This window comes from Canis lupus, unplaced genomic scaffold, assembly GCF_011100685.1.
Source record: "Canis lupus familiaris isolate Mischka breed German Shepherd unplaced genomic scaffold, alternate assembly UU_Cfam_GSD_1.0 chrUn_S441H602, whole genome shotgun sequence".
NCBI lineage: Eukaryota > Metazoa > Chordata > Mammalia > Carnivora > Canidae > Canis > Canis lupus.
In genome coordinates this window covers 10657-26356 of record NW_023331372.1, presented here as the reverse complement: position 1 = coordinate 26356, position 15700 = coordinate 10657, and the positions used below count along the sequence as shown (strand labels likewise).

Here is a 15700-nt window from a genome sequence, read left to right as displayed (position 1 = left end):
AAAACTATAGTAGTCTATACTTTTCTATAGAGATATAGACTACTATATAGTCTATAGACATATAGACTACTATATCTCTTATGAACAGAGATGAAAAACTCTTCAAAAAAATTTGAAAAATTTCAAATCAAATTCAACAACATATAATATGGATGCTATACCAAAACCAATGTTTTTTTTTTTTCCAGGAATGCACAGGCTGTATAATATGCAGAAGTATTAGTGTAAGCCATCACTCCAACAAGATAAAAAATATCTATTTGATCATATCAACAGATGCCAAACAATTATTAAGAAAAATCCAACACGTATTCATGATAAAAGTTACCACCAAACTGGGAATAGAGGGGACTTCCTCAACTTGATAAACATGTATAAAATACCTAGAGCAAACCTACTTAATGGTGAAAAACTAGATTCTTTCCCTCTAAGATCAGTAACAAGGCAAGGATATTCCCCTCTTACCACTAGTAAAGATTCAGTACTTAAGAAGAAGTCCTAGCTAATCCTCTAGGAAGGGAAAAGAAAAGAAAAGATTTACATATGGGGAAGGAAAAGGTAAAACTGCCTTTGTTCAGAGACAACATGACTATGTATGTAGAAAATCCTAAAGAAACACGAAAAAAACTCTGGGAACTAGTAAGTGATTATAGCAATGATTCAGGATGCAAACTTCATGTACAAATATCAATTACTTTCCTATATACCTGTGTTCTATGAAAGAGAGAAGAAAAAGGCTGACAAGTCCACCTTGATGAGAAATGGCTTCTTAAGGGGACTTATGGACAGAAGTGTGTCTTGGGAGGCTGAAAAATTAGTAGATCTCCACAACCCCACCTCCAGTGAGACCTGTTTTGGGGCCCAAGAAGCTGGCGGGTAACTGCTGGAAGCCCACCCAGGAGGAAATGCTTGAAAATCATAATCCTATCTCTAGAGCAGATGAAGGACATTCATGGGTGTACTTAAGGGTGTGACCAGACAAAAAGAAAGAATATGAGAGGGACCTGTGCTCCAGAAGGCTTCAGGCCACAGAGAGCCATCAGCATGGTGGGTCTGCCCAAGATAGCATTGTTCACACTGCCAATGAACAATGGGAATTTGAAATTCAAAACAAAATACCATTTACATTAGTGCCCAATCTAACAAAAAGTGTACAGAATCTCAATTCGTATAAAACTCAGCTGATGAGGAGCCCGGGTGGCTCAGCGGTTTAGCGCCGCCTTCAGCCCAGGATCTGATCCTCGAGACCCAGGATCAAGTCCCACGTCGGGCTCCCTGCTTCTCTCTCTGCCTGTGTCTCTGCCACTCTCTCTCTCTCTCTCTCTCTGTGCTCTCTGTGTCTCTCATGAATAAATAAATATTTTTAAAAACTCAGTTGAAAGAAATCAAAGATGATCTCCATAAGTAAATTCCATGTTTACGGACAAGAATACATAATATGATCAAGATGTCAATTCTTCCCAACTTGGTTTATATATACAACACAACCCCAACCCAAATCCTAGCAAGTTATCACATATATATGACAAACTCATTCTCAATTTTACATGAATAGGCAAAAAAAAAAAAAAAAAACAGAACAGCTGACACAATATTGAGAAATACAAAGTCAAAGGACTGACACCAACCAATTTCAAGATTTCCTATAAAGCTTCAGTAATAAAGACACAGCAGTATTGGTCAAAGAACAGAAAAACAGGGATCCCTGGGTGGTGCAGCAGTTTAGCGCCTGCCTTTGGCCCAGGGCGCGATCCTGGAGACCCGGGATCAAATCCCACGTCGGGCTCCCGGTGCATGGAGCCTGCTTCTCCCTCTGCCTGTGTCTCTGCCTCTCTCTCTCTGCGTGTGTGTGACTATCATAAATAAATAAAAATTTACAAAAAAAAAAAAAGAACAGAAAAACAGATCTGTAGAACATAACAGAGCTCAGAATAAAACCCACACGAATACAATCAACTGGTCTTTGGCAGAGGAGCAAAGACGATTCAGTGAAGAAAGGCCAGTCTTTTCAAATACTGATGCTAGACAACTGGATATTCACATGCAGAAAATCTTTGAATCTAGGCATAGAACTTATCCCTGTTCACAAAAATGAACTCAAATTAGATCACAGAACTAAATATAAAGACAAATCTGCACAATTCCTGGGTGACTTTGAGCATGGCAAGGAGTTTTTCCATGCAACTCCAAAAGCCCAACGTATGAAAGAGAAATTGCAAGGTTGGACATTATTAAAATTAAGAACTTCTGTTCTGTGAAAGAAACCGTTCAGAGAATGAAGAAACAAGCCACAGACTGGAAAAAAAATATTTGCAGAACACGTATCTAATAAACGACACGTATCCACAAAAGACAACTGTTAAAACTCAATGATAAGGGAAAAACACAACTCCCTTAAAAATAGGCAAAAAATGGAAAAGACACTTCTGTAAATCTAAGACTGTTCTAAAAAGAAGTCTACTATTTCAAAGGTATCTAATGAGAAAACTGTCCAAAGAATCCAAAAAGACGTTTCTGCAAAGATGATACAAAAATAGCCAATAAACACACAAAAAGATAATGAACTTCATCAGTCATCAAGGAAACGTAAACCACAGCAACAAGGAGGTATCATGTCCCACCTTCTTCTAGAAAGGTGAGAACAAAAAAGTCAAACAAAAGCAAGTGTTAGCTAAAACAAGTGTTGGTGGGGCACTTCAGCGGCTCAGTTGGTTACACAGCCGACTCTTGATTTTGACTCAAGTCATGATACCAGGGTCGTGTGAGATTGAGCCCCAAATCAGGGTCTGTGTTCACAAGGAGTCAGCTTGAGATTTCCTCTCTGCCCCTCTCCCTCACCACTGCCCACCTCCCTGCTCGCTCTCTTGCTCTCTCTCTCAAATAAATAAAATCTTTTTTTAAAAAATAGGGTTAAAAAAAATAATAATAAAAAATAAAAAAAATAAAAAAAAATAAAAAATAGGGTTGACAAGCATACAGAAATCAGAAGCCTCACACACTGCTGGTGAGAATACAAAACAGTGGAGCCACCTTGGGAAACTGCTGGTTCTTCTAAGTGTTAAACACAGACTTAGCACTTAACCCAGCAATTCCGCTCCTACATACATGGCCCCCAGAAATGAAAATATGTCCACATAAATACCTGTATGTGAAGGTTCCTTTTTTTTTTTCATTTTGTATTTTTTTTTTCTCCAGGTGGGGTTTTTAACGGTCACTTTCCCACACTCTGGATAATTTCTGATCCCACCACAAGGAGCCCTTGAATTGGCTAATGTGAGAAACTGGGAATGAAGACCCCTTTTAACTGCCATCTTGCCGAGGGAGTCTCCTTTTTTTTGGAAAAAAAAATCGAAAGGTTATTGCGTGAGCCTGGATGAATCCCACTCTCAACCCTCCACGGTCCGACCCACCCCATCTCACCTCATACCCGTTTTTGGCAGGGAGAAGCAGGAGTACGTGGTCCCGAATTCTCCTCCTTCACCTTGTTAAACACTAGAGGGAAAGCCCGCCATGAATGGCAACGATTCACCTTCAAGCTGCCTCCCTTCATCCAACGTTAAAACCCTTTGCACATAAGGCAACGTGGAAGCTGATGTTTTTACTCACCTCGCTGTTTTAAAGCACCATTATGAAGTCAGGTTGTACAGTAATTAACAGTACCTTTTATATATATCTCATATCTGTCATTTATATATATATACACACACACACACACACAAACTGGAAGAGGTAACAGCAGCTTATAGAAATGGATCTTCTTCAAGGTTTCCTGTGTGGTAAGCACCTGAAATACTGCATAAAAGGGTCTTGTGTGATGTGTCTCCCTGCTGCTCATTGGGCTCTGTTCTGCATGACCAGGAATGGTGCTGGCAAGAGAGCTCAGCGGCTGGAAGGAAAGTCTGCTGCTGAGCGTCACTATTTTCCACCCCCTGCTTGTGCTCCTATCTGATCAGGCTAGAGAAGACAACAAAACATACATAGTTAGAAAAAACTCCAATATATAGATTTCTGTAGAATTTCCTTTTTTTTCCCTCCTGTCCTTCCTCTGCAAGGTATTGTTGCTATGTCCTGTTACTGGTTTTTGCTGCAATAAACCCTCTTTGTTTCAATCACAGCAAGAAACAAAAATCCAAACAGAAACCCCTCTGAAAAGAGTAGAAAACAAAAGGTTTTACCTACAAAAAGGGGAGGGGGAGACAGGAGGGACCTTGGTTTTGTTTTTAAAAAGGACTGAAGATTAACATTGAAAAATCAGGAGATGATGTGCAACCCTTTGTGCAAGGCAAAGCCCTCTGGTACTTCCGCCTCTGGTTTTGTTTTAAATTTCCTTTTTCTCTTCTGCGTGCGGATACTTCTCTCCATCTTCATGTTGTCAGTGTTTTGCTGTGTTTTGTGTTTTCTTGTTTAACTTTGTGTCACTACCTCAGTCTGCCCTCATGTCCCTTACACACAAACAAAACATTCCTTCAGCAGAGCGAAGAGGTGGCGGATGACCGGCACGCTCCACGACCGGCCCAGCAGTCTCTGCGTCGCCAAGTGGCTCATGTTGGAGACATCAGTATAGTGGACAGGGAAGCCAAACACCCTTTCCATTTTAGTGCACCGTAAGATGTCCTCTTTCTCATTCATGAAGACGGGGACATGCTGGTCTTTGCCCTGCTTTATGGAGTTCGACCTAGTAGTAATGGTCCTCACTTTGCTGAACTTGGCTATCCAGCCGTGCTCCAGACACTCCTGCAGCTCCAGCTTATCATTCACAGTGGATGCCAATGGCCTCCTGTTCATACCAGGAAGGTTCCCCCAGAAGTAGTGGGCCCTGTGTGCAGCTGACACTTCTTTGGCATTAATCATCATAGGGTTGGACTCGAGAATTCGCGAGATGTCCCTCTTGTCACTAATGCCCATGGCCACCACATTCTCAAAGAGCCGGAAGAAGGGGCGGTCATCTCCCTCCTTGGGCCGCGCATCATGCAGCAGGTGGTAGAACTCAAAGAAGAGCCGGCCAGTGCCCTCGTAGAGTCCTTTATGGGCAGGATTGATGATGGAGAGACCATTGCAAGGACTGCCCCCAATCACCAGATCCAATGGGCCCCACTCCTGGATATGCTTCTGCGTGACGCTGCAGACGTCCCCAACATACATGATCTTCCCCACCGTGATGGAGTCCTTGCACACCTCGGAGGCGATGTAGCAGTCCACCTGAATCCCCAAATCCTTCAGCACCAGAAGCCCTGTAGCAATTCCATCAAATAGAGACAGCACCCGGATGGGCTTCCTCTTCTCAGCTGGGACAGGCAGGTAAACCTTCATAGGGTCAAATTCCTGGTCGTGGCTGTTGGTGAAGAACATCTGGAGCCATGAGGGCCAGTCGTCCCGCTGCCGCAGTAGCCCGTAAGTGCCCTTGTGCCCACACATGTAGCAGTTCCGGGGGTCCTCCTTGATGGCTGCCAGGTGGCCCCCAGCCCCAATAAGAGATCCACACCCTCCACACAAAAACACCTGCAGCAGTTATTGTTCCCACACATGAGCACCTTGCCCCCCACCCCCCACAGCAAATGGTGTGGTAGGACTGGTAGCTGTCATCATCATGGTGATACGTATGCACACTCCAGGAAGCAGTTCTTACAGTTTTGGCACATTTCTCCAACAAAGAGAGGGTGTTCCAGGGTAACGTTGAGGCTCCCACAAGAGATGCAAATGTCCTCGATGTTCTGGCACTTCTGCCGCACTTTGTACACCAGCTGCTCTCTTGTGCGTTCATCAATGATCTTAGGCTTCTCAGTCGTACTCTTTCGGGGCTTTTTGGCTGGGGGGGGTGGTGCATAGGCAGCTGCCTCAGGTTCGACCCACATGTCTGTGTAAACTTCTTTGTAGGGGTTCTTCTCTTCTTTGGGTGGCTTCAGGCCCTTGGGGCCAGAAGGCTGGAACCCTCCGAGAGACCACTCGATCATCTGTTTGTTCTGCACCTCCACGGACTTGGCAGTGTCGCTCTCATCGCTGTCGTGGCACGCTGGGAACAACTTCCCCGCATGGCTACAGGCCACCTGCAGGACTTCATAGATGGCTTTGCGGTACATGGGCTGCTTGTTGTATGTGGCCTGGTGGAAAGCACTGCAGAAGGAGCTCAGCGGCATCAACTTCTCAACACACACCATCAAGAACTTGCCATCTCCAAACCACATGACCCAGCGGGTGCCTTCAGCTCCTCAGCTCCGGCCTGTCATCCACCAAGACACAATGCGGCCTGGCCACCAGGAGAAGCCCCGACGTTTCCCCCACACCAGCTCCCCAGTGCCAAAGCCCCGGCCGTCCTCGTAGGCCAGCTCATCATTGGCTGCTTTGGTGGTGTTCTTGTCCCCAGCATCTGCCCCCACGGGCTCAGGTGTGGTGGCCACAGTGGGGGATGCAGGGTTGGTGGGCTGCTGCATTGCAGGAGGACTGGCCTCCTCCACCTTCTGAGACTAGCCAGACCCCTGGTTTTCTTCCACAGCATTCATTACTGCGATCACCTTGGCTTTTCTTCTCAGCCCATAAGGCCACGTGCAGCCCCTCTATGTAAAGATTCTTAGCAGCATTATTCATCATAGGCAATAGGTAGAAATGACCCAAATGTCCAAAGCTGGATAAAGAGGTTAACAAAGCTGGTATATCCATAAATACTACTGGGCCATAGAAAGGTATGAAGTATTGCTACATATTATCATGTGGATTAAGCTAAGTGACAGGAGCCGATGGCAAACAAATCTACCCACCATATGATTCCATTTACATGAATTGTCCAAAACAGGTAAATAGAAACAGAAAGTAGATTAGTGGTTGCATAGGGCTGGAGTGAGGAAGGGTCAGAGGATGAAGGATTAGCGGTAGACAGCTACATGAGACAGGGGTTTGTTGGGAGGAGATGAAATTATTCTAGAATCGTGGAGGTGGCTGCATCACTTTGTGCGTACACTTCACATCCTTGCACATATACTTGAAATGGGTAAACTGTCTGATATATGTCTCAATAAAGTGGTTACAAAGAGTTACTATCTAAATGTTGATGACACCCCAATCAGAGTTGCGAGATTTCACAAAAGGAAATATAAAAAGACAGCACAGTTCATACGTCCACTAAAAAAATAAATAAATAAATTACTGTTTCTCTTAAGTTCAAATTAAACTGGATGCCTTGTATTTTATCTGGCAACCCGACTCCCAAGTCTATTACCTACAACCTAGAACTTACTAATTATCCTCAAGATCCACGTATCCAACTACACAGTAGGAAGTTCTACTTGGTTAACTGCCAAATAGCAAATGAACATAAAACTAAAATCACCTTTCTTATGAGAAGATATTCAATTATGTCAGAAGTGGTAGGTCAGGGCTTGTGCAGGTCTCTGGAGCCCTCTCTCAACCCCCGATGGCCTGGCATCAACAATCTGGTGGTTGGATTAGTGGATGTGGTGTCTAGGAGCTGAGGTTTAACCAACACGGGGGAGGAGTTTCAATATGTTGAGAAACATCACCCTGATGGTGAGGGCAGGCTGAGCATCCAACTCCCTTTCTCAAAACAAAAATCACTTTCCTTCCCTCACCCATGGGTTCATTGCCATTGTCTTGACCTGGAAATCTCCAGGCCCATCCCATCTCTGTAGCAACTAAATTTTACTTCTGAAAAAAAAAAACCAGTCTGATATCATCATTCTGCTGCTTTAACCCTTTCAATATACTGGCTCCTACCATGGTCAAATAAAGTCAAAGCCAATTAAGAAGAGGTCTCTACCTGGGCCCCTGGGTGGCTCAGTTGGTTACACCCCGACTCCTGGTTTGGGCTCAGGTCCTGATCTCAGGGTCGGGACCCCGGATCCTTCACAGGGCTCCACACTCTGTGGGGAGTCTGCTAAAATTTCTCTCTCCATCTCCCTCTGCGCATTCTAGCACTTGTGCGCATTCTCGCATACGTGCACATGTGGCTCGCTTTCTCTCTCTTGCTTGTTGACATACTTGAAAGTGAACAGAATGGGTCAAAAGACACACTTGAAGTTTGCGTGTGATAGAGGCTGGGAGTGGGGGGCAGCTAGTAAGAAACAGAGAATGGACTAGAGGGGCACAGTAAACATTAAAAGCACATTTTACAGCAATTACAGAAAGATCCTTGTAATAGTACACATGCTACTGTGCCACTTAAATGCTAGCAACATCAATTTGTTTACTCATTGCTTTTCTAAAACCAGGATATCAGTGACTATGCTTCCTCGCCACTTACTAGTCACATTTACTTTGAAAAACCACCAAGCTTAAAACTCAAGAGCTAGTGTAACTAAGACTTTGAAAAAAAATTAGTGTCCTTTTCTTAGTAGAAATAACAACCACCTATCACTACTTTTTGGTCTTTCACGTGCTATAATTTAATACTAAATGCCTGCTTGTATTTGCCTAACCTATGTAACTATCAAAGAAAGAAGATCTTCACTATTGTATTTGAAACTCACAAACCACCTTGTTAACATTATAATTTCCATTTTATAGGAAGGAAACAGTGGCCACATTACAACTAAATAGAGACACACATGCATGCATTGTTTTGGGCATGTCTGTTTAATGGTTAAGGGGTGCTGATGAACACAACGATACACAAAGGTACCGTGGCAATTCCATAAAAACTAAATCAAGCACTCTAGTCTTTACATGTATTGTTAGGAAAATGCCACATCTCAACTTTTTCATTTCTTGAGAGTTGCTACTGCTTGAGGCAGGCAAATTTCAGCCAATTTGATGGGAAAAAATGGACTAAGATTTCTTCTAGCCTGTGAAGCAAAAGCACATTGGAAGTGGCTGATTTTCAAATACTATACATCAGTAACATCCTTCTCTCGTGACAGACAACCATAGCAAATTCACCTGAGTTTGGTTTTGGTGCAGATAGAGCTAAGGCACCACAGGTATCAATTTCCTACAGACTCAGGTAAGACTCACATCTTTTTTTTCAGCTTGAGTTAAATGAAAAAAAAATGCAATTCATATCTCCAGAAGCAAAACTAAGCTTCTTAATCTAATTTTACTATTTTAAGATTTCTGATCACTCCCAGCATTGCTGTGTGGCAAGACCTCATTTCTGGTGGCTGACCATTTCCATGGCATGATGCTTTACCAAGAACCAGCTCCAGAAACTCTTTTTCTTCGTTTTGAACTTTCATGTATTTATACACAAAATACCATTTCAATGGCGTTGTGGGGAAAAAAAAAAAAGCAACTTCTTCAAATTTCAGTTGACCTTGTCAAAGGTAATTTTCGTTTACTTACTTATTTATTTACTTATTTATTTATTTTTATTTATTTATTATTTTTTACTGGAGTTCAATTTGCCACCATATACCATGACACCCAATGCTCATCCTATCAGGTGCCCCCCTCAGTGCCCATCACCCAGTCACCCCCACCGCCCACCCACCTCCCCTTCCACCACCCCTTCTTCGTTTCCCAGAGTTAGTAGTCTCTCATGGTCTGTGAGATATTTCTGATATTTCCCACTTGTTTTATTTCCTTTCCCCTTTATTCCGTTTCACTATTTTTTATATTCCCCAAATGAATGAGATCATATAACATTTGTCCTTCTCCGACGGACTTATTTCACGCAGTGTAATACCCTCCAGTTCCATCCACATGGAAGCAAATGGTGGGTACTTGTTTCTAATGGCTGAGTAATATTCCACTGTATACATAGATCCCATTTTCTTTATCCATTCATCTTTTGATGGACACAAAGGCTTCTTCCACAGTTTGGCTATTGTGGACATTGCTGCTATAAATTATCAGAGAGCAGGTGTCCCGGCATTTCACTGCACCTGTATCTTTGGGGTAAATCCCCAGCAGTGCAATTGCTGGGTCGTATGTAGGGCAGATCTGTTTTTAACTCTTTAAGGAACCTCCACAGTTTTCCAGAGTGGCTGCACCAATTGACATTCCCACCAACAGTGCAAGAAGGTTTCCCTTTCTCCACATCCTCTCCAGCATTTGTTGTTTCCTGAACAGGCCAATAGCCAGGGAGTAAATTGAAGCAGTCATCAAAAACCTCCCAAGACACAAAAGTCCAGGGCCAGATGGCTTACCAGGGGAATTCTATCAAACGTTTAAAGAAGAAACCAGGGAAGCCCCGGTGGCGCAGTGGTTTAGCACCGCCTACAGCCTACGGCCTGATCCTGGAGACCTGAGATCGAGTCCCACGTCAGGCTCCTGAATGGAACCTGCTTCTCCCTCCTTCTGTGTCTCTGCCTCTGTCTATATATGTCTATCATAAATAAATAAATCTTTAAAAAAATAAAGAAGAAACCATACATATTCTACTAAAGATATTCGGAAAGACAGAAGGAGATGGAGTACTTCCAAACTCATTCTACGAGGCCAGCATCACCTTAATTCCAAAACCACACAAAGACCCCACCAAAAAGGAGAATTATAGACCAATATCCTTGACGATCACGGATGCAAAAACTCTCAACAAGATATTAGCCACTAGGATTCAACAATACATTAAGAAGATGCTTCACCATGACCAAGTGGGATTTATCCCCGGGATGCAAGGCTGCTTCAACACTCGTAAAGCAATCAATGTGATTGATAATATCAGCAAGAGAAAAAAACAACAACCACATGATCCTCTCAATAGATGCAGAGAAAGCATTTGACAAAATACAGCATCCATTCCTGATCAAAACTCTTCAGGGTGTAGGGATAGAGGGAACATTCTTCAGCATCTTAAAAGCCACCTATGAAAAGCCCACAGCAAATATCATTCTCAATGGGGAAACACTGTGAGCCTTTCCCCTAAATCAAGAACAAGACAGGGATGTCCACTCTCACCACTGCTATTCAACATAGTACTAGAAGTCCTAGCCTCAGCAATAAGACAACAAAAAGAAATAAAAAGCATTCAAATTGGCAAAGAAGTCAAACTCTCCCTCTTCACTGATGACATGATACTGTACATAGAAAACCCAAAAGACTCCACTCCAAGATTGCTAGCACTCATACAGCAATTTGGCAGTGTGGCAGGATACAAAATCAATGCCCAGAAGTCAGTGGCACTTCTATACACTAACAATGAGACTGAAGAAAGAGAAATTAAGGAGTCAGTCCCATTTACAATTGCACCCAAAAGCCTAAGATACCTAGGAATAAACGAACCAACCTAAAAACTAGGGAACACTTCTGAAAGAAATTGAGGAAGACATAAAGAGATGGAAAAATACTCCATGGTCATGGATTGGAAGAATTAATATAGTGAAAATGTCAATGTTACCCAGGGCAATTTACACATTTAATGCAATCCCTATCAAAATACCATGGACTTTCTTCAGAGAGTTGGAACAAATTATCTTAAGATTGGTGTGGAAAGGTAATTATTTTAAATTAATGTGGCTATGAACTGCTGCCATCCCTAACCTCAGAAAATATATTCCTTCTAATTTTTGTTGTGACCATTCATTACTCAAGCTAAATTCCAGCTCATGAATGTTGTCCATAAGGAGCCTATACCTTCCTGCTATTATTTCATATTCTTCTTCTAAACAAGGGCAGGCATACGTTGGCTTCATTAGTGCACACAGCCAGATCACCACCATTAAGGGAAATCATCTAGGTATTTTTGGTAAAATCTTTAACAACTTCCATGCTCATCACGGAACAAGGCTGATTTGTTCTGCCTTGCAGAAGGCAACAATTTGATCTCTGGTTTATGAGACAGCACTCAAAATGTTTTTCCATGTTTTCCCACCAAGAGAATCTGACATCAGCATGGTTTTTACCTTACCAGTGAATGCAGGCTTTTCTCACCAAACATATCCCAGAGGAAGGTCAGGTCTTCCTGGCTGTCCACACGTGGCCCCAGCTGGACTGGCAGAACAGCCAACAGCTCATACAGACCTAGAAAGTGAAAAATAAAACACAAAGCGTAATCATAGAGTGATCTCATTAATTTCACTTAAGGTGTGTGTGAAGGATGGCTGGAACATGTCGTTTTTACTGGATCAGTATTCTGGACCATCAAGCAGAACGCTTCTCCGCGGAAGCCAAGGAACCTTTTTGACTTTTACAGCCCAATCAAATATGCAGCATCAACAGGCTAGCCTAACCTTTCGTTTGTCAACATTCTCCAGGCATCCAAGTGGACACAACCCGAGGCAGAAAACGTGTACAAGCTTTCAGAGGAAGAAGAAAACTAAATTGTCACTACTATTGTCTCAGTGTTAGCCAAAGATCAAAAGGAGTCATGAATAGGAATAACTTCCTTAGAAGAGCAGAAAATTGATAGAGTGGCCCATTAAAAAGGTTTTGTGGTTTCCAAAGAGTTCCTAATGATATATAGCTTCAAAACCATTTGGGTTATCTACATCCAAATTCAAGTTCCAAAAAGCTAAGGCCTACTAAACCATACTTGGTGTTGCTTTCTTGTAGCTGCTCATTTTTCAAAAGCAACAACCACAAGCTACACAGAACTGAGTTTACCTTTAACTCCAATCTGAGCATATGCCGTAACCTCTGAAAGAGTTAAGGAAAAGGATGCAGGTTCCTCGGGGCCCTCCTCACTAGAAGCTTCTTGGGGCTAGACAGTAGTGCCCTGTTCCACCAGTAGCCTGTTGCAGAAACCCTCCCACCTCCTTTGGGGGCCGTCAGTCCTGTCCAAGAACTGTTACGACAGTGCCTGCCCGGGGCCTCTTCAGGGAGGTGACCTAGAAGTATCAACTCTCAGCACACGTTTCACTTTCCAGTGGGATTATACAAGGTAAAAAAGGAGAAACTTCCTTTTATTTCTGTCTGCTGTCTACAAGAGCACCGAAACCTCCTGGGATCTATGACACAGGAGCATGTTGTAATTCCTGCTCTGAAGAAGTGCTGCTGTTCATCACAGGGACAGCTTTACAAGATATGTAACTAAAAGAATCGTAAATTATGGCCTGCTGATTAGTCTATTATCTTCCTAAAGTATTATCATATTCTGATAATCAGTGATCATTCACCAAATGTATTCATTTTCCCTTGGAAAGTTGGATCTGTAACTTGAGACATTAAACTCAAACATTCCTGGGATTGCATGTGGCCATAAAGATCTATTCTACTTTAGGGGGAAGAAAATGTCTCCCTATTACATTCTAAGTATTCTTGATGATTTACACTTATTCCCTTAAAAACCTGGCATCATGCCTAACCTAGCACTTATTGATGATTTCATAAAAATATTTGTAAGGTGTCCCAAATAGTCTGTTTCATATGTAACTCAGTGAGCTTCAGCTATTGTTATTATTAGTTATTCATCATGACTATTATTTTTTAAAGATTAATTTATTTTACAGAGAGGCAGGGGACAGGGGCAGAGAGAGACAGAATCTTAAGCAGACTCCACGCTCAGCATGGAGCTTGACACGAAGCTCCAAATCATGACCCTGATCATGGCTGGAGCTGAGACCAAGAGTCAGACACTCAACCCACTGCACCAACCAGGAGTGTCCATCGCTACTGCTATTGAAAAATCAAAACTCTGAGTCAAACAGACCTAGAGTCAAACCAGGTCTATACTTCATTTACCTCCCATAACTTACCTCAGCCTTCTTTCCATTATATGTTCAAAAGAAACGGTAATCTACACATGTAGTAAACTGGACAGGAAAAAATACACAAACGTATGCACATACACAAGGTATGTAAAATCTGAAAAAGCCTAAGGGACTACGTTAGTGGCGATGTACCCACATGGTTACCATAACTATGCGAGATGAGGAAGCAGGGTCAAGTGTACACGGGATCTGTATTATGTATTTCAACACATGAATCCACAGTTATCTCAAAGTACAGTTAAAGCAAGACAAGTGGTGGTTAATATGACTGTTATAAGAATGCAAAAGAACAAGGCACATAGTCCCGTGGTTGGCACAAAAGAGGCATTTGATGGATTTTTTAAAGATTTTATTTATTCATGAGACAGAGAGACAGACAGAGGCAGAGACATAGGCAGAAAGAGAAACAGGCTCCATGCAGCGAGCCCAAAGTGCTACTCGATCCCGGGACTCCAGGATCACACCCTGGGCTGAAGGCTGATGCTTAAGCACTGAGCCACCCAGGCGTCCCTGATAAAAAGGTTTTAAAAATTGGGCAGCCTGAGTGGCTCAGCAGTTTAGCACTGCCTTTGGGCCAAGGCTTGATCCGACAGGATCAAGTCCCACTGTGGGCTCCCTGCCTGCTTCTCCCTCTGCCTGTGTCTCTGACTTTCTCTCTGTCTCTTTGTCTCTCTCTCTCTGTGTCTCTTATGAATAAATAAAATCTTAAAAAAAAGAGTTAAAAAAAATAAAGTGACTTCTTAAGACTTCCTCAAGTGGCAACTGCCCCTTACTAGAATTCTGTCTATACCTTTACTCAACTTCACTTCAAAAAGTTTGGTTCTCTAATGAAGAACCAAGAGGAGCAGATGAATAAGCATCCGCATAAAACACATAAAGTGAAAGATCCCTATAATTTCTAATCTGTGGATAAAACCTGAAAGGAGTCTGGGGGACTAACCAAATAGCAAATCACTTCGAGATTGATGACATATGCCTTATTATCTAAATTAAAATAGGAAACACAGGGACACCTGGGTGATTGAGAAGCTGAGTGTCTAACTTTGGCTCAGGGCGTGATTCTGGCCCAGGATCCAGCCCCACATTGGGCTTTTTATGGGGAGCCTGCTTCTCCCTCTGCCTGTGTCTCTGTGTCTCTCACAAATCAATAAGTAAAATCTTTTACAAATAAAATAAAATAGAAAACACATATAAGAAAATCAACTTCTGAAGATGATTTTTTAAAAATTATATGGCCCCGATATTTAAGCTGAACTACATTCCTTTTTAAATCATAAACAAGGAAAACATTTAGAAAGCAACAGATAAGCTCAAGGAGATCACAAAAACCAACCTTCACAGGAGACCTATTTCTCCTCTGGCTCAGTGTCCTTTACAGTTTATCCAGGTGTGCTTTCAATTCATCTGAGTTTGAAAGTGAACGGCAAGGAACAGCAAGGTAATTCATTCCAAGATTGAAAATAAAATGATAGCTACAGGAAATTACTCCATCAATGCTAACTGCTTCTGTCACTTATTCTTTGGTTATGAAGGTAATGTGGAAAGGTCTAATATCCATAAATCATTATGATGCTTTATACTTCATTTTGAAAACAATCCTGTCTTTTTATGTATTTCATCAGGCCTCGTTCCGACACTAGCGTATCTGTCAGTTTTTAGCACTGTCAGCAACAGACCTAGCTCATTTGTCTTTATTTCTCCAAAGCATTCCTCCTGCCTGTGCCTTTCTCAGAACACTAGTAGCTGACAGTTTCTCTCTGCCCAGAGAGTTCTAGCCTCAGACTTCTGCTACTGTAGCCACCCAGGTAGAACAGAGGACATCCCCACGCACAATTTTTTGAGCAGGAGAGTGAATGCAAATCAGCACAGTATCCGCATAAGGTCCTCGGTGACAGGACTTTTGGAAACATTTGCAGCGGCTTCTGGTTTTCACTCCCAGGATCTCACACTTGTGTCTGCGCCAGGAAGAGCTCTGCTCAGGACCGGGCCCAAGGGAGCCGGGTGGCAGGGAGCTCCGAAAGGCACACTTACATCATCAGCCAAGACTGCTGTGCTGTGGAGGATGGGCACAGGGTTCTACTTCTCATAGTAGTAGAGCTTTTCAT

The 15700-nt window shown here is 42.6% G+C and overlaps 1 pseudogene; it reads right to left on the bottom strand.

Moving 5' to 3' along the window:
• Positions 1-2967: 2967 nt before the first annotated feature.
• Positions 2968-6990, bottom strand: LOC119879214 (annotated as a pseudogene).
• Between the last annotated feature and the right edge of the window lie 8710 nt (positions 6991-15700).